The 25,395-nt window shown below is 33.9% G+C and overlaps 1 pseudogene; it reads left to right on the top strand.

The window, feature by feature from the left end:
* The first annotated feature begins 1,102 nt into the window (after positions 1–1,102).
* LOC127546034 (methylmalonic aciduria and homocystinuria type D homolog, mitochondrial-like) overlaps positions 1,103–25,395 on the top strand; it is a 79,587-nt pseudogene continuing 55,294 nt past the window's right edge.

Genomic DNA, 25,395 nt, shown 5'->3' with positions numbered 1-25,395 from the left:
TATAAAGAAAGGGAAATGTTAATGTGTAGTGACTTAAAGTCTGGGAGAGGGACCAAGTTCTGGCTATTTGTATCTTAAAAGCAAGAATTTGAAACAAAGAATTGAACTTGAAGATGATGCCTTACTCTATATACATTTAGAATTTGGAAACTAGTCTCTTGGTTCCTAAGAAAACCCATTGGAACTCATTTCCAAAAAGATTTCTAATTTGTTGTAAGGAAGTCCTCAAGAATGAATTTTAAGTCCAGGTTGGAAATTAGAAATTGATGAGCTTCTTATTTTTATTTTTTATAATAGCTTTTTATTTTTCAAAATATGTACATAGTTTTCAACATTCACCCTTGCACAACCTTATACTTTAAAAAGTTCTCCCTTCCCAGACTTTCTCTTCCCTTAAACAGTAATTCACTATAGCTTAATCATTTGCAATTCTTCTAAACATATTTCCACATTTATCATGTTGCGCAAAAAGAAAAATCAAAAAGATCAAAAAAGGAAAAAAGGAAAAAAAATTGAGAAAAAAAGCAAGCAAAGAACAACAACAACAAAAAGATGAAAATAAGATAAAATAACAAAAAGATGTTGTGATTCACATTCAGTCTCCATATTCCTCTCTCTAAAGGCAGTTGGCTCTTTCCTTGATGAACTTTTTAAACTATAAGTCAGAAAGAAACTTGGGGCAGATATTAATCCTTTTGGCAGGAAATTTTAGAGTCAAAGACAACTCAAATGCCTGGAGGACCTATTTAGCTGATTGATTGGTCACTGTCCAAAAAAAATTGACTCCTGGAAGTGAGGACTATTCTTTTAAAGTGCAAAGTCACATACCATTTGGATTCTGGGAACTGAGATTCTTCTCTTTATGGAGAAAAAATAGCTGAGGACTTTTTCCTAACATAATAACTGAGGATATGAGGCATCTGCTTCCTTTACTGCAAAGACTTTGATATTAAAACTCTGGCTTCCAAGCTAAAAAGAAAGAGCAGACCTCTTTCTCATTGTGTGGAAATAAGACAGTATTCTAGCAGAGAACAGCTTCTGTACCATGGGTTAAATATGGTAATACCTAGCTTCTTACAGCAGAAACAATGGGTTGTGGAGAATGGTGGAGATGGGCTTAGTGGAAACAGCAGAACAATATCATTGGGACAGTGATGTCCTGAAGCATGTGAAGCATGAGTTACCTATACCTGTAGGCTTTCTCACAACACACGTTACCTCTATGAGTTCTTCTATATGTGTGTCCTGGTTAAACATATTCTCCATGTATGTGCTTCTCATGTAATCATGTGTTTGTTATGTTTGCCCAACCACACACACTCCCTAAATAGTTCCACTATTCAGACTGATGCTGTGTGAATTTGCCGTAGAAATGTCAAAATTATTTTTGCAAAATTAAATCTAACTATATCATTTTACTACTCAGCAAATCCCATTGTTTCCCTATTGCTTCTAGGATCAACTATAAATTCCTGTTTAGCATTTAAAACTCTTCACAATCTATTTTTCCAATCACCTGTCTGCATTCTAAAATCCAACCATATTGACTGATATATTGTTCCTCCCTCATGGTGATCCATTTCTCATCTCTACCTGGATCATCCATCTCTATGCCTGTCACTATTTCCCATCTTACTTCTAACATCTTAATTTCCTTGGATTTCTTCAGGATTGGCTCAACTGCTAACCCTTCCTTGTAAGAGGTCTTTCCCCATATTTCCAGCTGCTAGTGCCTTCTCCTCTAATACAGTCCATCAAGGTCATGTCTCCCTTGCAGGTATCAATTTATTTAAATGTTCTCTCCCCATTTAAATAAATTCCTTGACAAAAGGTGCATTTTTGTTGTTGGTTTTTCTTTGTATACCCAGAAATTAGCCTATTTTGGGGCATATAATAGAAGTTCAATAATTGTGTTTTGATTAAGAGATAATTCTAGGTATATAAAGGGATTGTTATATTGTTTCTTTTCTTAAGGTAGTTCATAAAAATGTCCACACTCAGAACTTATTCTGTCTTTTGCCTGACTAATAAAAGTATAGACATCAATGGGGCCATGTGGGATATGACTTTTGATTGGATGTCATCCCATAGTCTATCAGTCAATAAATATTTAAGGAGCTAATAAACATAAGGAGCTATTATGTGCTACATACCGTATCACAGAGTCTTGTGGTCAGTATTTTATTATGGTATTATATATAGTTTTATTGGACTTATTGTACATATTCCTGCCTGATTATAAAATTCTTATAACTCCTGAGTTAAATGCTGCCAGCTTGACAATTTAAGCCCTTTCACAATCTGGTGATTGTTAAGTGTGGAGTTTTCAAGAAAGTAGGAAGGGAATGGCTTTCCCTTCCTTTTGGGGTTTTACAATCAAGTGGAGGAAGGCAAGTATAAAAGAAAGCTGAAAGTAGAGTTCTGGGAGAAAATACCGGAAATAGGTGTGTTTTGGAGAAGTACAGAAGTACAGCCACATGGGAAATAAAGAGGAGGGACTCTGGAAGAAGCTCTTTGCTTTCTACTCTATAATCAGAAAAAGGGAGGTACCCCAGGGGCAGAAATTACTGAAGGGATGTCAGTTCCAGGGCTAAAGTAATCTTTCAGTTTGAATAGGATTCTGTGGCCATGATGGAAAATTTCAGACGATTGTAGCCTAGTGGGAAATGATGAGTGCCTTGATTTATTATAGTTTGTAAGATGAAGGCCAGAAAATTGTTCTCAATTACTATTTTAATTTCATTTAAAATACAAAAAAATGCTTGGGCTCAATACAAAAGAATACATATGTATAGACTCATCCCAGTTGATAGCTGTTTGTATTTGAGATTGATAAATCTTTATTTTTTATGATTTATACCTTAGACTTTTTATTTAGACTGACCAATTAGGATTAATGACACAGATTGTGTTATACTTATACTATTTTCCAAGAAATGCTTTATAATTTTTTTGCCTTCTTTGTTGAGGTATTAGAGTTTTTTTTTTTTTTTTTTTTTTTGCTCTTCAGACTCAAAAGTTTGTAGAGAGCTCTTAAAGTACAGATTACTGTCAATAATCAGAGACTAGAGAAAGCCACAGAACTATTGAGACCACCTCTGGGTAATTTGTAGTACCCACAAAATAAGAATTTTTTTCCTGTGTATCTTACCTTTCCTATAATCAGGAAAAAGTAATTCTTTTTTGCCTATAATTGGTACTTGACATGGAAAAATAATTTGTCATTCAAGTCTCAAGCAGTAATTAGTATGCTGTGTAGAATACCTCTTTTTTGAAGGCATGGTAGACAATTTCTGTTAAGTCAGTAGAAAATAAGTTCAGGTTAATTCTTATGTATATTGCCCATGTTTAGAAGGCAAGCAAAGAAAACCTATCAGAGCAACTAAAGCAAAGACATGATGACATGGTAACAGAATTAATCTTTTATGTTGCCTCCAGGTAAGCATGAATTTGAAATATTGACAGGGTAACCTGTCAAAAAACCCAGAGCTGCAATATTTTATATGAAAAGTGATTGCATTTTTTATTGTAGGGATCTTTTTTCCATCAATAATATTTTACTTTTCCAAATACATATAAAAATAGTTTTCAACATTCAGTTTTATAAGATTTTGTGTCCCAAATTTTTTCTGCTTTCCTCACTTACCTCCCCCCTTTCTAAGACAACAAAAAATCTGATGTAAGTTATACATGTAAAATACTTTAAAGCATTTGTCTGTATTTGTCACATTATTTAAGAAAAAATCAGACTAAAAGGAAAAGAAACCACAAGAAAGAAAAAGCAAGCAAATAAACAAACAAAAAAGTGAAAATACTTTGCTTTGATCCATGTCTAGTCTCCATAGTTCTCTCTCTGAATGTGGATGACATTTTCTGTTTTAATGATGCTTCATTGTATGTAGGGAACTTTGGGCTCTTGAAGGCCAAAGTATTGAAAAAGAATCTTTGATTTTCTATAGCACTGGAAAATGTTGTAATAGCGGTATAGTGATGAATAACATATTTTAGAGGCAGTCTAATGCCATCAATCTCATAATTCAAGTTCAACATGACAAAATGAGATACTAGCAAATTATCAAGCAAAACAAACAAACAAAAAATCTACCTTGTCCTAATGCATCAAGGATATGCAACAAAGATGGCACTTAGGTTTTCTGAATAGACCTTCCTCATTTCCATGTAGAAACACACATAGTCAACAAGGCAAAGTGTGGTGATTTACATGGTCTTCAGAAATTCACTAAATTAGCTAATCTCCAACTCTAATTTGGTCGTTTCTGTCCTGAGGTGACCAGAAAGCAGGAGGCAGAGGACAGTGAAATCCAAAGGACAGTATTACTGACTTTTATGGAAAATTATTACCCCTCACAGTGGGAAGGAAGGAGGATTGAGGATTGAGCCTAACCTATATTATATTGGGGAGGTATCAGTCTTATATATGTAAGGAAATTCTGGTTGAAATTAGTTTTACCATGGCAATTCTGGAAGACAATCAGCTAAGCAAACTCCAGAAAATCTCATCATTAGGCTGATCCTGGGATCATACATTTTTCCATTGAAATAACTCTCGAAGACAATTAAATCACAGAGGTGATCATTTGCAGCAGCTGAGGGACTATCCTCACTGAAAGAAAAGATTGGCAAAGGCACAATCAGTGAAATTATAAAGTCTGAAAATAACCCAATATTAGCAAATTATTTGATCACTCAAAGGTTAGAGCAGCTTGAAGGGAGAAGATTTTGCATAATAGGGCACCAGGATCAGTTCAGGATTTAATCACAAATCCCATCTAATAAAATTCATAGAGATAAATACCACTTTCCTTGGTCCTTCCCTATTTTTATTCTTTACCTTGTCCTATATATTCTATGATTCAGTGGCACTGGCTTCATTTCTGTTTGTCCCACAAAATATTGTATCTCCAAAATCTGGTTATCCTCTATTCTTCATACCTGGAAGACACTCCAACCTCATCACTTCTCAAAGAAAGACTTTGCTAATCCATCTTAATCCCAGTATATCTTTACTCTATTGATTATTTGAAATTTAACCTCTATAGAACTTAATTTGTACATGGTTGTTTCACTTTTTTCTCCCCCATTAGAGTGTGTAAGTCTTGAAATCAGGATCTATCTTTTATCATTCTTCAAATTTTGGTGCTTAATAAGGTGTCTGGCACATAGTAAGTGCTACATGAATGATTTTTGATTGACTAATGCTCTCATAAGTATCCTTTTGATAGTTTATCATTGTTTTATCATCATACAATTTTATACCATTTAAAAATATTTATACTTTTTATGCTATTATACATAATTTTATTGTATTTTTGCACACATTTTATCATTCATATTAGACTATGACATTCTTAAGAGTTCCTAAGCATAAACCACCTATTTTGGTATAATCTAGTTACAATTTACTAGGCAGTTATTTCATATTTCTCCCTTTAATGCACTCTCCTAACTAAAAGGGCCTACTTGCCTACTTAGTGTTCATTGCCTTGATATTTTATCTCTCATGTGCATAGTTTTTCATAGTCTGTGTTCAGTGCTGTGAATTAACTTGACTCATCACCTTATAGAATCCTTTGCTTCATTCATGGCTTTCACATCTTCCTCAAACTATCTTATATCCACATCTCTGTTTATTCCCATCAGAAATGAAAATTCTAACTGGAAAGAAAAAGGGCACCCTTTAGTGAATGGCTAAAGAAATTATGGTATGTAAATACAACATGAAATGTTATTGTTCTAAAAGAAATATGCAGATAAAATCATGAAGACTAAAGTGATCAAAAGCTGGGGCATCATTTGCACAATAGTGTAATGGAAAACAACTCTGAAAGACTCTCCACTGACTGATTAGTTTTATAAACATACCTACATATACATATATATGCATATGTATACTTACACATATATCTGTTATAAAAGAAGTCTTCTTTTGGGGAGAAGGTAGATATGATGAAAAGGAAAACAGTTCCATTTCATACATGCAAGAAAAAAAGAAGTTTAGAAAGGGATACAGATTATTCTGTACAGATTATACATTATTCATATATATTTATGTACAATATTGTAAATTATAAATATATAAATATTAGCTTTTCACATTTCAAATCTTTGTCAAAATCTGGTAAGAAATTTTTGTTGTTATTTGTTTGTTTTAAATAGTTCTTTTGTGTGGAAAACATAGATGAAGTGCCCTCTATTTACTATGTATTTTACATTGAATACTTTTAAATCCTTTTGCAGAAGACTTATACATAAACCAAAACTTTCCTTTATAGGATTTCCCTTTAGGTTCTAAAGTTGAGACACAAAGAACCAGAAATCATGAATCTCTTCTTTTAGAGATCAGATTCCCTAATAACTGAATCACATACCCTCTGGATCCTAGAGTTAAATCTCTTTAATAGGAAAGGTTGTTCCCAGCTGTTGCTACAAATACACACACACACACACACACACACACACACAGAAACACATATTTTATGATGCATATTTATATATAGATGGATGGATGGATGAATGGATGAAAAAAATTGGTACTTTAGGAAACTTCACATACATGGGGAACAAATCTGCTTGTTTGGGCACTGATTGAGTCAGTGTGAACCTACAAGGTAATTATTTTTATTTTGGTCAGAAACCTTGAAGGCTATACATTTTGATTAGGTCAAAGATTCCTATTTTTTGCCTCAATTGCTACCTAGCCTTAATCACTGAATGGGTGTCAGCCCTGAAGATCTCCAGTCCTGATCTGACCACTGAATCCAGAAAACAGCAACTACTAATGAGTTAAATTGAAATCTGCCTCGGAAGTTCACTCCTCTGGTCTACTCACATTTCTAAATGAAGCAGTTACTCTGACTTAGAATTCTGAATAGTAATTGCTCATTTTGAATGTGATAAGCTATATTATATTAGAATAAGGAAACCAAAACTGTTTTGTAATTATGGGGAAATATAATTTATCTTATTACATACAGCAGATGAAAATATAGTTACTAATTTTAAGCTAAAGTGGAGGTATTAATAAAAAAAATACCTACTATCTAAAGCCATAAAGACAAGATTTGAAAGAGTAGATTTCAGAATTGGGTCAATATTGATGTTGAAAATGATGGATATCATGTATCTTGCTGAGCAGAGGTGAGAAGCTGTTATTGTTTGTTTTTACCTCTTGAAGAGCACCATGACATCAAGGAGATGATGTTATGACATTGAGGAAATGATGTCATGACATGCAAGTGAATTGGACTTTCTTCTTCTTCAGAGCCATATGGGTCTAGTGGCCAAATATACATCAGGATGATTGGAGATGCCACTCAAACAATCAGAAAAGTCACCCATTTGATAAAATGTATGTTTATATTTCCAGAGATAATGAGGACATTGGTAGTAGAGAATGGCTAACATTTATACGAGGATTATGATGTATATTATTTATGCATTTGATTTTAAGTATATATGTATATGTAATAACATCATAGAAAAACACATTTGTGTACACATACATAAGTACATACACACAAATACACATATGTGTATTGTAATGCATTTGTGTATACATACATAAGCACATACATACAAATACACATATGTATATTGTAATGCCGCAGTTTCCCTGAATTGTAATGCCTCAGTTTCCTGAATTATAATATCTCAGTCTCCCTGAATTATTATGCTATACCGTGAATAAAATATTATGGCCACTCCACTTTTTCCTTACCCTATTAAGCTCTGGTCACTCTCAGAACTAAAATTACGATGGCTTGTCCAGTCACCCAGTGTTCCTACCCCCTGTTGCTTTTGTTTCTCTGATAGCTGGAACCTATAAAAGTCTCTGGAATTAATTGCTCACAGCGGGATGCTTTGAGACAAGAGTATCAGTCAGCCAGCTAATTTCAGCTAGCCCAAATTCTTCACTATTAAAATATTCAAAACTTAATCTCTGTCTTGCCTCAGTTTCTCCAGCATTAGAGTATTATGTATTTATGTGTGTGTAGCAATGGTGTTATTATTGTTAGTTCAGCCTTATTGCTAAGTAAAAGATATTTAAAATCTAAATATATCATTGTTGTGAGTATTTTGTGTAGAATGGAAGTGTATGGGGGTTCTCAAATGATCAATTGGTGAATAGGGGAAATATTACCAACAAAATAATGACTGGGATGCTGAGAAAATTTGAGCATAGTTATGTGGTAGTGTTACTCCTCTGGAGTTTAGACTCACCAGTATAAGAACAGATTGGAATGAGGGAGCCATCATGTATAGAGATTTTGTTTCCATGTGTGAGAAATGTGAGTTGCATCATACACATATACATTTCACTGAAGTAAGTCAATTTTCTCTTTTTTTTTCTAATTATGTCTCACATACATTTGACTTTCTATGATTAATGAATGAGAACATACTAAAAATTATACAATGAGCTTAAGATATCTATATTCATATATAAAAATTTAGGTATTCTCAATATTCCTCATTGTAAGGAATTTGCATTTTCAATTTATTGTAAGTCACAGAGTTAAAAGAGAAACTTACATGATCCTAATACCATATTAAACAGTCTTAGAACTATAGAAGACATTAGAAACAATCTGGTTTAATCATCTTCCTAATTGAACAAATGAAGTAATGAGGCCCCAAAAGATATAATGGCTTACTCAGTGTTATAGCGCTAAGTAGTAGAAAGGGCAGGACTGGAACCTAGATCCTTCCCATTTTTTTATATGAAAGAAAAATGGACAGTGTTAGATTGAACCCTCAGGGAATCCAAGGGTTAATGATGTCAAAATAAAATAAAAATAAATAAAAATAAAAGCCTAGACATCACAAACTGGGCTTTTATTATGGTCAAATAGAATTAAATAGGATTATTTTGTAATTTATAGAATTTTGTTTGAATCTTCCTTTTGAAAGTAGGTGTTTTTTTTTTTAATTTGTGAGATCTCCCAAAATTTAAGCAATTAAAAATCCATGATTTTTATTATACTCTAATTTCCAGTTCCAGAAAAATAAACTAATTAATTAGATATCTCCAATGTACAAAGCCCACACATGGGACTTAATATGTTTCTCACTTCATTTTCTATCTCTTTTCATAAGCCAATGTATGGAAAACCACTGCTTCATTTCCCTCCCCTAGCATTCTAAATAACACAAGTGTGCTGTAAAAAGAAAACTGGTAAGAAAATGTCTGTTAATGATAAAATATGTCAAAACAGACATGGACTTCTTCCAGATATAGAAAGAAGTAATTTTAAGACACTTATAAATACTTCCTTTTAATCTAAAGTTTCAGTTTTAGAATGTTTAAGACATTTTTTAATTTACATTTTTTTCAGTCATTGGAATTATAATGTTTTGCAATAGTATTTTATTTTTCCAAATACATATAAAATAGTTTTCAATGTTCATTTTTGCAAAACATTGCGTTCTAAATTTTTCTCCCTCCTTTCCTACCTACCCCCCTCCCCAAGGCAGGGAACAATCTGATACATGTTACATATGTGCAATCGTTTTAAACAAATTTCCATATTTTTTATGTTATGCAAGAAAAATCAGGTCAAAAGGGAAAAAAAAAACACAAGCAAGAACATACAAAGAGATATAAATGCTATGCTTATATCCACATTCAGTCTCCATAGTTCTCTCTCTGGATGGGATTGACATTTTCTATCCCAAGTCTATTGTATTGCCTTGAGTTGAGAAGAGTTGATCATCATATAATCTTGTTACTATGTACAATGCTTTCCTGGTTCTACTTACTTTATTCAATACCAGTTCCCGGGATATCTCATAACAAGCAATAGTAATTCATTAATTAAATGTTCTACAGACTGAAACTTTGCTGTGTCTAGTCTCTTCTGAATGACATGATATTGGAAGCTCAACATGATGAGATTGGTGTGGTTTCTGAAAGCCAGGTAAGACATTTATGAGACCCAGTAGAGCAGTCACAATTTGAGACTATTTTAGGGACTTAGGTTTAACTGAGTTGATCTGGTATGAACACTTTAGATCACTCTATGTCCACTTAAAATAGCCTTAGACCTCTAATGTAGTTCTATCTCTCAGAGACCTTCTAGACTAAGGAAAAAATTGAGAAAGTACTGAAATATGCTCATTCCTGTTCCTCTTTTCACATTCTCCATCCCCACTCTTAAACAAACCAACCAGCCAGTAAACAAAATATAGCTTGGCACAAATTCACATTTGATCTTGAATTTTTCAAATATTCTGGTCTTGTTTATACTCCTGGAAATATCCAAAATCCTAATATGAGTGGATAGATCTTAATGGAGTCTCCTTGATTCTCTTTTATGGATGGAACTTAAATAATATATAAGACAAGCGATAGTACCATGAACCATGCCATGGAGAAACTTATTGGACATCACTCCCTTTGAGTTTAAGTTCCTTTGAGAATCTTCTCTTTATGGTCATCTGGATAACATAATGTCTCAGAGTCCCTGTAGGATTGCACCAAGAAGACCAAATACAACAAAAACTAAAACAGTCAATTTACTTGCCAAGATCCCACAGAAGAACACTCCTCCCCCCCAAACTATGACACATATAGTTCACAAGGTACATATGCTTATTAGCTAATCAGGTCTGAATCCTTCTGGATACAAGTTATTTGGAGAAGTATAAGCATTATGTAGAAAAAATATGATCTCTTCTTCCGCCTTCTCTTCTGCTTCCTCATCCTCATTCTTCTTTTTCTTTTTCTTCTTCTTCTCTTCTCCCCCTCATCTTTTTCCTCCCCCTTCCTCTTCTGCCTTTTCATCCTCCTCCTCTTCCTTTTTCTCCCCTTCTTCTTCTCTTCTTCTTCTTCTTCTTCTTCTTCTTCTTTTCTTCTTCTTCTTCTTCTTCTTCTTCTTCTTCTTCTTCTTCTTCTTCTTCTTCTTCTTCTTTTTCCTTTATCCTTTATCCTTACAGCATTTTTATAAATCATATAACTGAAGTTCAAAAGTAATTGATAGAGGCTGGATCTGTGTTAAAGTCCTCCGAATTAAAACCCAGGGCTATTTTTACAAAACCATAAAAGCTCTCTCTGAGAATGCTTTTATAATCTCTTGTATCTTCCCCCAAGTCTTTCCAAGTACTAATCAAGTATGCTAATGTGATCAGAGATGGAGATTAAGGACTTTCCATCACTTGGGATCATAATGGGCAGCTTTAGGTGAAAACATATTGATAGCTGGATGGTTTTGCATGACAAGTAACCATGGAGAGAATTTAATTTTAGCTTTGGTTAATGGAGATTTTATAATCTAGTAACCCACCGTTTTTCATTTTCCTTAGCATAATGTGCAACTCATATCCTGGAATAAGAAATTGAAAAGTAGGCTCTTTAATTTCCCTCTAGTAGTGTTCTTCATTACTGCAGATGCAATCAACCTTAAGAGCAAGGCTGTAAAATACCTCATTTTGTGTATGCCTAGGGTGACAAGATGTCCATTCCAAGTACAGGTGTTCACTTATGAATGAGCTGTAAAGATTCATATGAACATATTTGTAATTGCTCTGTAGATAGTGTGAAGGACATCCAAAGATATGGCTTGCAGATTTTTGTAGAGTTGTATAATTTTGACAGATTGAATATTTTTTAAAAAAGGACTGTAAGAAATTAACCTGTATTGAGTTCATATGATGATATCGACCTATAATTTCCCAAGATGAAAAATTAAGGAGAAAATGTATGTCCACTAAGAAAACTAAAATTAAAGGGCGATAGTAGAACATAGCTGATTTTTCTAAAAATGAATATAGTATTGAAGTGTGTGAATTGACAGTAATATTTAAAAGAAACCTGCTCAACATAATTTATTTAGATATTAAACATGTTAGAGGTCTTTAGATTAATTCCTTATAACGCATTATCAAAGAAGTGTCTCTCTATAGAAATGATATACAATAACTATTAATTAAAAAAAAAAACAAACAAAGATTACGAGAAAGGAAACAGAGTCCAAATGAATGATAATTCTTAATACAGAAAAGGTTAATAGCTAGGATAAGCAGGAACAGGTATGTCAAATAAAATACTTATTGAACCAGAAGTAGAGATTCATAAGACTGCAAAATCTGATGATGATCCAAGATCATTTAAGCCAATGAATACATTGGAGGTGAAGTAAATGAAAATTTTGTGGAAAATAATGTCACAAAAAACTAATGTTACTAAAGCTAAAATGTTAATGGGTAGAAGAAAAGATTTTGAACCTCATGCTTACCTGGGAATAGAAAGCTAAACTTTGAGAGAAAAAAGATGCATATAAAAAAGAAAGAAAAATGAGCAATTATAGAAATTCGTGGAACTTGGAACAGAAGAGATAAATAGCAGGGAGCAGGGAGCAGGGGAAGGCAAAATGATTACTTCTAATAATAACATATACATAGCACATCATCTCATTTTATTATCTTAACAACCCTGAGAGACAGGTGATATTATTGTCTCCATTTTACAGGGGATGAAACTGAGGCAGATAGCAATTAAATAATTTGCCCATGGTCACACAACTAAGAAATTTTGGAGCTAAATTTTGAAGTGAGGTCCTTATTATGATCTGAGTCATTATGGTCATGATACAGCAAAGATTTATGAACTAGAAGTATCTTATTTGACATTTCCATTCTTTTTAAAAAGTCATTTTATTAATGAATATATTTTTATATTACACACATTTACCAAGTTCACTTTCTTTCTCTCTTTCTTAAATGTTGATCCTTTATAGCAAAGGAAAAAAATGTTGTCATTTCTCCAGAAGCCTGTGCTTGCTCATTGTAATTTGGCAACATTTACTTTTAATTGTTCTGAGGTTTTTGTTCTTTCTATTTACATTGTTGTGGTCTTTGTGTATACTGTTTTCTTGGTCCTCCTTAATTCACTCTGTATCAGTTCATGTAGATTTTTCCATGCTTCTCTATATTTATCACACACATCATTTCTTACAATATGGTAATAGTTAATCCATTACATTCATGTATCACAACTTGTTTAGATTTCCCCTCAAATGATGTGTTGCTTTGTTAATATTTTTAATAAAAAGTTCTATATTTAATATTTTGTTGTATATTGGAACTTTTTGTCATTGATTTTCATAGTGTTTTGCCTAATGATGGATTATCTAGGTTAAAAATGTGAGCATATTAATCACTTACATAGGATAATTCAAAATTATTATCAATTAATTTATATTGACTCTCAGTTTATTAATGTAACTATCTTATCACATCTCTTCCAACATTTATTATTTCCAAGTTTTATCATTTTTGACAATTTTCTGAGTATTAGGTGAAACGTTAGTATTCCTTCAATTTGTATTTCTCTTTATATGAATAATTGAAGCATTTGTTTATACAGTTAATGCTAATTTGTAAATTTAAAAGACATTAGTATATATATTATGAGCACTTATCTACTGAGGAATGACATTTGATTTTTGTAATGTTCTTTAAAATGTAAGGTTCTCTCGGAGCAGTTTTCTTGGGGGCTTCTGGGAGCAGCCTTCCTTTCAGTTCAGTAATCACCCCAAATGCAGCCAGGTATTAAAGTCCAACTCCTTTATTGTCTCTTTCCAAGTCTTGTCTCCTTTCCTGCGGCCCGGTTAGCTTTCTTAGAGACCTTTTGTAACCTTGGTTCAGAGAGCTTGAGCTCTGGTTTCTGAATCTCTCCAACTGAATCCTGGCTGAGGCTTCTAGCTTATATATGCTCTCTTAAAGGTGTGAATCTTGCAGAACTATAGTAAGTATTAAGTACATGTACTGAACTAGAGAACTGTAAATACCATGCTAAGTAATCATTGTCTCTATCAATTCCACTGACTTAGCACATTATTTCCAGTTCTGGCCCATAACATCTCCTGCTTTCTTTTGATTTAGAACATAAGGTGGTCATGCCCTCTCTGACTTCTCAAGGAGGTGAGAACCCCCAAAAGAGGTGATCACGCCTTCCCTGAATACTCAAAAAAGGGGTGAAAACACCATAAAAGGAGGTGGTCATGCCCTCCCTGACATCTCAGGAAATGAGATGAAAACACCAAAGGAAATGGGAAATCAAATCAGATTAGCAGGTTTCTAAAGGGTCTCACTCTTAAAACAGGTATACATGAATCCATCATATGGGAGGTATTACACATAATTACATAAATTACCTAAGCACATAGTAACACAGGCTAGTAGTGATGTAACAAATAACATGGATCGACATGAGTTATACACATCCATAAGTCCTAGAAATAGTCCATAACTGATCTATTGTCCATTAGTTCATGTGCCAGGAATCCAATAATTCTTGCAAGTTTTGAAGTCCTGCAATAGTCTCATCTTATATTAAGGAATCCAATGATTCCTACAGATTTTGTTCTTAGGTCTTCTTTGTTTTGAGGTTTTTCTCTTTTTCTGTCTCTCTCGTTGCCATCCATATGTTTTCTTCTGTTTCTTTCTCCATCTGTAGGAATACAAGCAAACCTTTTTGTTGGAATCTTTACAAACTGTTAAGTCATTAGAGTTGATAGAGACAATAATTATCTAATTTAACATGGTTCAGTATCACTGATCTGATCTCACAAGGAGATGTTTTGGGCCAGAACCTGAAACAAGGTACTAAGTAGAACTAATTGATACAATGTTTGTGTTCACACCTTTACTCATTGGAGTTCACATGTTTGGGAGATTTCAGGGTTTAGTGTGAGATATCCAAATTCACACCTCCCTTGAAGCTCTTAGGGCCAGAGAGCACTATGGGAGAAAACCCATAATCCCACTCTCTCATATATAAGAAACAGACAGAGGCTCTCAGAGAGAGTTCAACTGAATTAGATTGAGAGGGGAGCGTCAAGTGAGTTACTTCAAAACATCAACAAGAGTCAGAGGAGCACTCTGGGAGATACAGAAGCCCACAAGCCCTCTCTTGGAGACAAGAGAGATTCATTTCATTTTCCACCTGGCTGGCTGGAGGCTGAAGGACAAACCTTTGGATTTGGAGACATTCAGAGGGAGCTCTTGGAACCAAGCAGAAAGATAGGCCTCTAAGAAAAACTAACTGGGCTACTTTGGAAGGAGAAAATAAACGTTTGTGTTTTTACCAGCTGGCTGCAATTGGGGTGATTATTTACTTTTAACTGATACTAAGACTGCCTCCAGAAAACCTCCTCGAAAAACCTGCTCCCAGAAAGAACCATTATTATTTTAAAAGAAGAAAATCATCACACCCTTTCTCCCAAGCAGTTAATCTATCTAATTCCCTTCTATTTACCACTTTCTAAATTTCTTCTCATCACCTGGCAATTACACTGGAGCTGCTCACATTGGACACTGCCCTTCTGTTCGGTTAAAAAAGCCTGCATTCTCCCCAATTGTAATCCCTTTCTGCCATCTGATTTTTTGTTTGTTTGTTTGTTTGTTTTTGCTGATTGATCACATCAGAGTCCTGACCTTCTAAAGACTTTCTGGGTTTAACCTCAGCTGTCATCATGCCCCACCTGTCTTTTGTATGATCTTGGAGCTGGGCCCTGCCTCTCATTTCCCTGGGTCAGTCTACATTCTGAGGCCCAATGGAAGCCCTCGTGGCATTTTGGACATGGGGTTTTGGGTTTCCTCTTACCCTGTTTCTCACTCTATCTCTTTGCCTACATTGGGTCCTCAGAGTCCAACTTTTCCACACTGACAGCATCTACGAGTTTCTCTAGAAGTCTCTTGCCAAGAGGGACCCTGTCTTCCCATGTTCATCACGGTCTGGATATAATAAGCATTTGAGCCCACTGTGTCACAATGACCTCCTCTAAAGGAGCATCTTTGTGTAGACCCCATATAATTCTTCTGCAAACACCATTAGCATTTTCCTTAGCCAGTTGTCCAATCATAATTCTTGAAGCTTCATTTTCTCCAATGGTTCTTATGACAGCTGTTTGCAAAGGTCCCACAAAATCCGCAAAGGGTTCATTGGGACCTTGCTTTATTTTTGTGAAGGTTTCCCCTTGATCTTTCCCTGGAAGGGTACCCCAAGCTTTTATAGCAGCAGTAGCAATTGTTCATACTCGCCTAAGAGGTAATTAAATTCGCTGAATTCTCTGCATACTGACCTTCATCTACTAGTTGGTCAAAGGTAATTTATAAATTTTTTTTTTGTGCTCTCTATTTACATTGTTGTAGTCTTTGTGTATACTGTTTTCTTGGTGGTCTCAGGAAGGGAGATAAAAATACCAAAGGAAATGGAAACAAGGTGCTAAGTCATGTTCATGTAAAATCTCTACAATTTCATCTAATCAAAATACTGTTTTGGTCAAGAATTATTTGCCTTAGCTGATACAGTTTCTTTTTAAAAAATTGTGTGTGAATATAAATTATAATTAATATTAAGATACTATATCTAGATTTGAGTTTTTGTGATATAAACTGTGAAATATTGTTGACTTATTTTCTGTGTGCAATTGTGAGTAATCAGAGTGAAGTTGCTTCTCATATTTAACTTATGATTTTAGAGTTGACTGAAAATATGACTATTCTGAGCTCTTAAAAGGAAATATTATTTATATACACAATGACATTCTTGTTTTTAATAGCAGGTGTACTTCAAGATATAAATGTAAGCTTAAATTCTCTGAATAATTACTACAGACAGAGGTATTGAGCTTCTAATAATTGAAAGGAAGTGCAGAGCAAATACCAGTGACTAATGGAACTACAGCCAAGACATCCTGAACCTGAATCCTTCCTCAGATGCTTAGCTTTGTGTTATAGAGCAAGCCATTTAAAGTCCCTCAAGCTCGGCTTCTTCATCTATAAAGATGGGGATAATAATTCTATAGAATTTAATTCATAGGGTCCAAGAAGGATTAAATAAAATGCATTATATAAAACAAACCAAAAAAATGCTAGCTAAATGTGAGCTATTATTAATACTTGGCTTTTCTTCATTGCCTTTGGAGTCCCTACTCCTAAGACAATGGAAAAACAACAAGAACAAAAAATAATAATGCAGATCCAGTGGTCTAAAAGATCTGAGAAGAGCTGTAAAAGCTAAGTCATTTCTATATTTTGTTTTCCTTTTGACACAGGAGACACACTCAAGCCCATAGGGATTGGAAGAATTTCTATCCTAAGATCTGAATTTTACCTTAGAAACCCAAAATTAAGGTCATCATCAAAACAACCCATGATACACCAGACTGCACTAGAAATAATTGCCAAGGAAGACATTTTCTGACCAGTTTACAAATATTCTTCTTGGATGATTCTGTTTGACTTTTCTTTGTCCTTGCTTTTCTTGTCAAATATCTTATGGAAATCAGGAGAAAAATATAAGCTGAAAAACACACCAAAAAAGAGGCCCAGTAAGGCATCACAGTTTCCAAATGATAATTTGCTAAAATAGAAGTAAAAAAGAATGTGCTTGCAGGGCTGAGGTCTACAAGATTGATTTGCGATAGATCTAACGTCATTTGGGGGGGCTTTAGACGATATAAGCTGACAAAACTATAGAACAGTCTTTGCCGAGTTAATCGTGGAAATGCTGAGGTTTGACAGTAATGGAAAAAGAAAATCTCTTCAAAATGCCACAAACTGTAAACATGTATCCTTACCTATCCCTATTTAATCCTCCCAAACAAATAAATGTGTTTTTCTGGAGAGCCCTTTAGTATGAGGATTAGCTGGTTCAAATATTTGGTATGATAGAGTATTTCATTTCTTTTCCCCAATCCCCACAGTCACCAGCAAGAGGAATCTATCAATATACTCAATCAGGAAACAATATATTTAATTGACAATTTTCAAAACAGCATTTTGCTCACTTAATACAAATGTGTTTTAATGATCTAGGGTAGAGATTTCCAATCTCCATCATGTGATAATAGTGTAAAAGACAATTATTGAAGCGGGTGTTCCTTATTTCTATTTTTAAATCTAATGTGTTCAGCTATAATTTTAATTAAATCCTTAGTTGTAGACTGACTACTAAAGAACAGAAGCCACTTAAGATTTTGTTTTGTTTTTGTTTAATAGCCAGGAAGTTCTAAATTCACTTTTATTAGGTCATATGACCTATGCATGGAGTGGGAAGTGTTATTTTGGCAGAGTTAGGAAAAATACACTGGAAAAAGGAAAAACCATAGCTTATTAACCCTGTAGGAGTTTGTTCCATTATCCAGGAAATAGTGAAGAATCTAAAGAGGAAGAACAGTGTAGTGGAAACAATTCTGGACTATAAATGAAATATTATCATTAGTCATGGGTTCATAGCTATACAACTAGAAAGGGAACCTTAGGGTCATCTATTTAAATAGAAGAGGAAACTAAAGCACTGAGAGGTTGAGTTCCTTTCCCAGTGTCACACATCTCTGAAGTCTCTCACCAGCAAGCCATTTACTAAAAAAAAATTTATTTTCTGTATTCCTCTACAATGTATGTGGCATTTCACTGTAGTTTACAGTCTCCTTTTCCTCAGAATTCTTCACCCTTTTATGCAGAACCATAACTCTCCCTTCACTAGCTGAATATCATGTTTCAGAATATTTTGGATCTTCTAAGCTCTTCAAAATGATCAATAAATTTTTGGGAAATCAGGAGCATTGTTAAGCTGGTGAGAGAAACAGATTTTTTTGAGTTAGCAGGGTATTTCAAGGTCCTTCAAATCTCATAGCTAGCCACATTATCCAAAAAACACTGTATAACCACTGGACCTATTTGTGTATTTTATGGGAATGAAAATGGAGAGGGGATCTCATCTTTGACCACTTTTTATAGACTTTTATATGCTATAATTTACTGTAAGAGGGGAAATACTAAAGGAAACTCCTGAAAATGCAGGTATCATGGGACATATCTACATTGTCAAGGATGAGCACAAAAAATCACCAGGAGATATTTTAATAAGTTTAACCATTGGCTGCAATAGGCTATGTTTTGCATTTTTTCAAGAATAACCAAGTCAGAACTCTCTCCAATTCCCTCATCTCCTTTCTCTACCCCTGCCTTCTCAATTTTCCTCCCTTTCTTTTCCTCTTTTTTTCCTCTCTTTTATCTCTCTCCCTCACTCTTTTCTCCAGTCTCCCTCTCTATTCTCCTCCAGTTTCCTTTTTCATCATTCTAATCTTCTCTCTCTCTCTCTCTCTCTCTCTCTCTCTCTCTCTCTCTCTGTATTTGTTTCTTCTCTTTTTCTTCCCTATCTTCTTCATTTCTTTCCCCCTTTCCTTCACTCCTCCTCTACCCCAATTCCTCCTCCATTCATACATATTAACTCCCTACCAGGGGTCCTCAAACTTTTTAAATAGGGGACTAGTTCACTGTCCCTCAGACTGTTGGAGAGCCGGACTATAGTAAAAACAAAAACTTTATTTTGTGGGCCTTTACATAAAGAAACTTCATAGCCCTGGATGAGGGATGATGGACCTCAGCTGCCGCATCTGGCCCATGGGCTATAGTTTGAAAACCCCTGCAACTTTTCCCATTTTTACCAAATGAAACCTGTCTTCCATACATATCAGCACTGACTATATTAAAATGCTTCATCACAGAAAGGTAGGTTATGAAAAGGCTGCTGAATATTCTGGGAAAAAACTACAGTATTTAACAAAATTCAACATTTTGAAATTTGCTGGACCTTGATAAAACTATAATGCTGAATATGTAGTTATCCTGTGTTATGAGTTTAAACAAATCTTTTTAGCAAAGCAAATCTTCATCTACATTCATGAGAAAATATATGAACTTCTAGAGATATCACTATATTTTGCACAAGGGGAGCTTGAAGTCTTAGGAGCCCAGGAAACAGATAACGATGCAAGATAATTCAGAGGCAATGTGATAGAGAGAGAAGAATCTTGGAATTAGATATAGAGAGAATCTATAATTAATCTTGGTTCAGAAAGTGCTTGGATAAGCTACTTCTCTCAGGACCTCAGCTTCTTTACTTGAGAAATGGGAGAAGGTGGTGTGATATCATAGGCCATGTAGTCTAACCCCCTCAATTAGGAAGTTTACAACCACCGAGTAGTTAATCCATCCAAAATTACATAGGAAGTAGTTTGCAAAGTCAGGGGTTAAAATTCATGTCTTATTACTTCAAATCCAGGACTATTTGCATAGCCTTACAATGTTTGGGCAATTAGGTGACATCTATCCAGTTAAAATTCAAATATTTTCTACCTCTTTTTCCTGGATCTGGGGTTTCGGGTTCTATCTTCTTTATTACCATTAGTGAAAGCTTCAATTGGCTCTATTCCAGCCACTATGGCCTGAGAAAAATACTCTAAAGTTTGATGAGAACAAAGAACTTGATGGTGAAAGTAGGAGTGGGGAGTAAGTCTGAGGCAACAAGGAGTTCATTTAAGTGGGACAAAGTATATGTTCTGGGAAGTAGAGAGATTGGTTTGGGAAAATGCGGCATGTCCACATTATTGAGAGTTTAAATATTAGGGTGAGGTTTTTGGACTTGATGTTGTAAGGCCTTTGAATTGGGATGGATGACTTAATGAAAGAAGTGCTTTAGGAAAATTATTTTTAGCAACAAGTGTATATGGAGAAGTGGATTGGGAAAAGTCTTTAGAGAAGGGCACAGATGAAGAGACTATTGTAGTCATTTGATTTGTAGGTTATGACAGCCTAGAGTAGTGTGTATACATTGGGGATGGGCAGGTAAAGACAGATATGAAATACATTTAGGAATGAAATTGAAAGGATTTGTGACAAATCCTTAATAATATGGTGGCAAAACACAATTTCAAAGGACTCATGAAGTAAAAATGTTATTCTCCTATAAATGCAGAATTGGTAGATTTAGAGTGTAGAGTAAAGCACTTTTCATTTTCCTTGCTTTCAGCACAACTCTCCCTCTCAATATATATAATGAAGAAATATATTTTACATGATATCACATATATATAATATATATCATATATATTATATATATATGTGTATGTATCATATCTCTTGACTTCTTAATGAGTATAGATTGGGGTAGAGGAAGAGAATTTGTAATTGAAAATAAAAATAAGTCAAATAAAAATATGGTCAAATGAACACACTATAGAATGATAAGATCTTTGTTCAAGGGTTTGTTAATTATATCCAAAATATACTAGTAAAGTATACTACTTAATATGATCTCTATAAGTCATTTAACCTCCCTGGGACTTAGTTAACTCCATTATTAAATGAAAGCATTGAAACAAGTAGTTTCACAGAGGATTCAGGGAATATAATGAAGTAGGTTAGAAAAATCCAAGCCCTCCAGATTTTACCCACAAACAAGATAAAATAACAAATTAGGGCAAATGTAGAGTGGTAAAAATGAATAAGAATTGGGGTCGAACAGTGATCCTCTTGTGACAACTAGAGAAGATCTGAGGAAAGATCCCAGGATGGAGGTTAGACTTCTGTGAATTGTAAATACCTCTAAGTTAACTTAATTGAAACTTTAAGCCTCAGGCTTGCTGGGTTGGGAGGTAGCCTTGATCCCAGTCACAGAAATTTTCCCCTTTCTGACAATGTTGGAAGTCAGGCTTCTGAGCTGGGGAAGATTGAGAGAACCTCTACTGAGAAGGGATGTCAGGACAAACTGCAGAAAAGTGGCCCTGAGTGAGAAGGAACCAGCATACACATGTAAGTACAGAAATAGTACGGTTGGGATGCTAATAGTGTACAGTTAAGGATGGCAGAATTCTTGGTTTCTATGCAAGGAAGGAGAGATGTGAAGCAAGAACTAAGGCCAGAGGCACCATATTCAACTCCCAAGACTAGAGGTGATTACAATAACAAGCTGTTATAAGTTTAAAAAAAATAGGCAAAAGAGAAAGAACTCAACCATGGAAAGTTATTATGGTTATAGAGAAGACTTTTATCTTCAGAGGATACTGAAGCAAAACAAAAACAAAATTTCTCTCCTACTCGAAAAGGTAATTTAAAATGGTCACTTGTCCAAATACTTTCAAAACTAAATGAAAAAGATTGAGGAAAAAATAAAAAAGAACAATCCAAGAAAACCAAGAAGATTATGAAAAGATGACAACTGATAAGAAAAGAAAATCCAGACTATCAAGGAAGAAAATGACCTCTTGAAAATCAGAACTGGACAAGGTAAATCCAGGAAAGTTATAAGAGACCAACAAAAAATAAAACAAAAAATAAAGAATTAAAAATACAAAAGAATATGTAGTATAAGAAAAACAACTGATCTGAAGAACAGATCAAGAAGAGAAAACATAAGCATAATCAAACTACCTGAAAGTTATGATGAAAAACAAACAAACAAACAAAAAACATTGAGGGCAGCTAGGTGGCACAGTGGATAGAGCACCAGCCCTGAAGTCAGGAGGACCTGAGTTCAAATCTGGCTTCAGACACTTAACACTTCCTAGCTGTATGACTCTGGGCAAGTCACTTAACCGCAATTGCCTCAGCAAAAAAAGCAAAAAAGCAAAAATAAACAAATAAAAACTTTGATACAATAATACAAGAAATAATTAAAGAAAATTATTTTGAAGTGTTAGAATAAGAGGGGAAATGAGAAATAGAAATAATATTCTAATCATCACCTGAAGGAAATCTTACAAGGGCAGCCTATAGGAATATCATACTCAAATTCTGAAATCCTGAGCAAAAGGAGAAAATATTATAAGCAACAATAGAAAAAAAGATCAAATATGGCAGAGCCACAGTTAGAATCACACAAGATCTAATAGCAGCTACATTAAAAGACCCTGGGTCTTAGAACACTATATATCAAAAAGTAAAAGAAATGGGATTGCAGGCAAAAATATAAACTTAATCCTAAATGAAAAAAGTATATTTAATGAATTTCCAGACTTTCTGGATTTTGTCACAAAAACAAACAAACAAACAAACAAAAAAAAAACCGCCCTGCAATTGAAAGAAAATTTTAAATACAAGATCTAAGAGAAATATAAAGTGACCATTAAAGAGTAATTACAAGAAACTCACTAAGGGCAAACTATTTTAGATATAAACTATTTGTCTAAGATTGCTATTAGTAATTTGGTAGTTAAGATGATTCCAAAAACCTAAAGTATATAGGAAAAAATAAAAGGAGTAATTATCTTATACAAATGAAGTGTTAGAGCAAGAAATGACAGAGAACAATTAAGGGAGGAGTAGTAATTATGGAACCTTATCTCATTAAGAATGGGTTAAAGAGGAGACTATATATATATATATATATGTATATGTATAATCTAATATACATAAATATATATATATACCTAGAAGTGCAAAAGCCTTCTAAATTCAGAAATAAATAAAGAGTAATAGGATATAGGAAGGGGAGAGAGGATGAGAGGGGAATTTTTAAAGGGAATCCTATTCATGTCATAACCGGTTTAAAGAGAGAATATATGCATTTAGAAGGGAATAAAAGTCTTCTAAATTTATAAAGAAATAAGAGGGTAAGGGAATAGATTTAAGGGGATATATTCAAGGGAATGAAGATTAGTGGGAATAAGATAAAACATGCAGATTTTAAAAACATTGTTAATATTTTATTTTTCCAATTATTTGCAAAGATAGATTTCAACTTTCATTTCTGTAAAATTTTGACTTCCAATTTTTTTCCCTTCTTTCCTTTATTTGCTCCTGTCCAAGACAGCCCAGCAATCTGATATAGATTATACATGTACAATCATTTAAAACATATTTCCATATTAGTCATGTTGTGAAAGAAAAATCAGAACAAAAAGGAAAAACTATGAGATAAAAAAGCAAATAAGAGAAACAAAAAGAGACAAAAACAATATGCTTTGATACACATTGAGTCTCCATAGTTTTCTCTCTCTGGATATATATGGCATTTTCTATCCCAAGTCTATTGGAATTGCCTGGGATCTCTGTATTGGTGAGAAGAGCTTAGTGTATCATAATTGTCCATTATACAATCTTGCTGTTACAAGTTATAGTAACTTGCAGTTACTATGCAGTGTATAGTGTTCCCTTTACTCAGCATCATGACTAGACTATTTTGAAATCAGCCTACTCATCATTTCTTGTATAACAATAATATTCCATACCATTCAAATACCTTAACTTATTCAGCCATCACCAAATTGATGGGCTTTCACTCAATTTCCAATTCCTTGTCACCATAAAAAAAAATTGTCACAACGTTTTTACCCATGTGTATCCTTTCCCCTCTTTTATGATCTCTTTGGGATACAGACCCAGTAGTAACACTGCGGAATCAAAGAGTATGCATAGTTTATTTTGCTTGTTGAGCATAATTCCAAATTGCTCTCCAAAATGGCTGGATCAGTTCACAACTGCACTAATCATACATTACTTCTCCAGTTTCCCCAAAACTCCTCTAAAATTTATCATTATCTTTTTGTCATTTCAGCCAATCTAATAGGTGTGAAGTGATACCTCAGAGATGTTTAAATGTGCATTTCTCTAATCAATGTGATTTAAAGTATTATTTCATTAGCACAGATGACTCTCATTTCTTCATCTGAAAATTGTCTCTTCATATCTTTTTACTATCAATTGCAGAATGGCTTGTATACATATAAATTTGCATCAGTTCTTTATATATTTAAGAAAGAAATATATATTTTTCAGAAATACTGCCTATAAAAATTGTTTTTCATCTTTCTTCTTTCATGGCTGCTTGATTTTGTTTGTGCAAAACATTTGAACTTAATATAATCAAAATTATCCATCTTATATTTTATAATGTTCTCAAATCTTTGTTTGGCATAAATGCCTTCTTTCTCTGAAGATCTGATAGATAAATTATCCCTTCCTCTCCTAAATTGCTTACAGTATCACCCTTTATTTCTAAATTATGAACCAATTTTAATCTTATTTTGATATATAGTATGAAATATTAGCCAGTGCCATCTTTGCCATCTGGAATTTGATATTTTAGGCCCTCTGATCCTTCATTGTGAAAGCTGCTAAGTTCTGGATAATCCTGACTATAGTTCCTTGATATTTGAATTGTTTCTTTCTGGTTGTTCGCAGCATTTTCTCCTTGACGTGATAATTCTGCAGTTTATCTACATTATTCCTTGGAGTTTTCATTTTGTGGTCATTTTCAGGAGATGACCCAGTGGATTCTTTCACTAGTTTACCTTCTGGTAATAGGGTATCAGGTCAGTTTCCTTGATGATTTCTTGAAGGATGTTGTAAAGCCTCTTTTTTTTTTTTTTTTTTTTTTTTGATCATGGCTTTCAGGTAGTCCAATAATTCTTCTGTCTCCTGAATCTATTTTCCAGGGTGATTGTTTTTTCCCAAGTGAGATATTTTATGTTTTCTTCTATTTTTTCAATTTTAAAAATTTTATTTGACTGATTTTTGATATTTCACTGAGCCATTAGCTTACATTTGTCCAATTCTAATTTTTAATAAATTATTTTCTTAAGTTTG

The sequence above is a fragment of the Antechinus flavipes genome, chromosome 1, assembly GCF_016432865.1.
Source record: "Antechinus flavipes isolate AdamAnt ecotype Samford, QLD, Australia chromosome 1, AdamAnt_v2, whole genome shotgun sequence".
Taxonomy (NCBI): Eukaryota; Metazoa; Chordata; class Mammalia; order Dasyuromorphia; family Dasyuridae; genus Antechinus; species Antechinus flavipes.
Note: the sequence above shows the minus strand (reverse complement) of the source record. Positions and strands in the feature narration are given on the sequence as shown.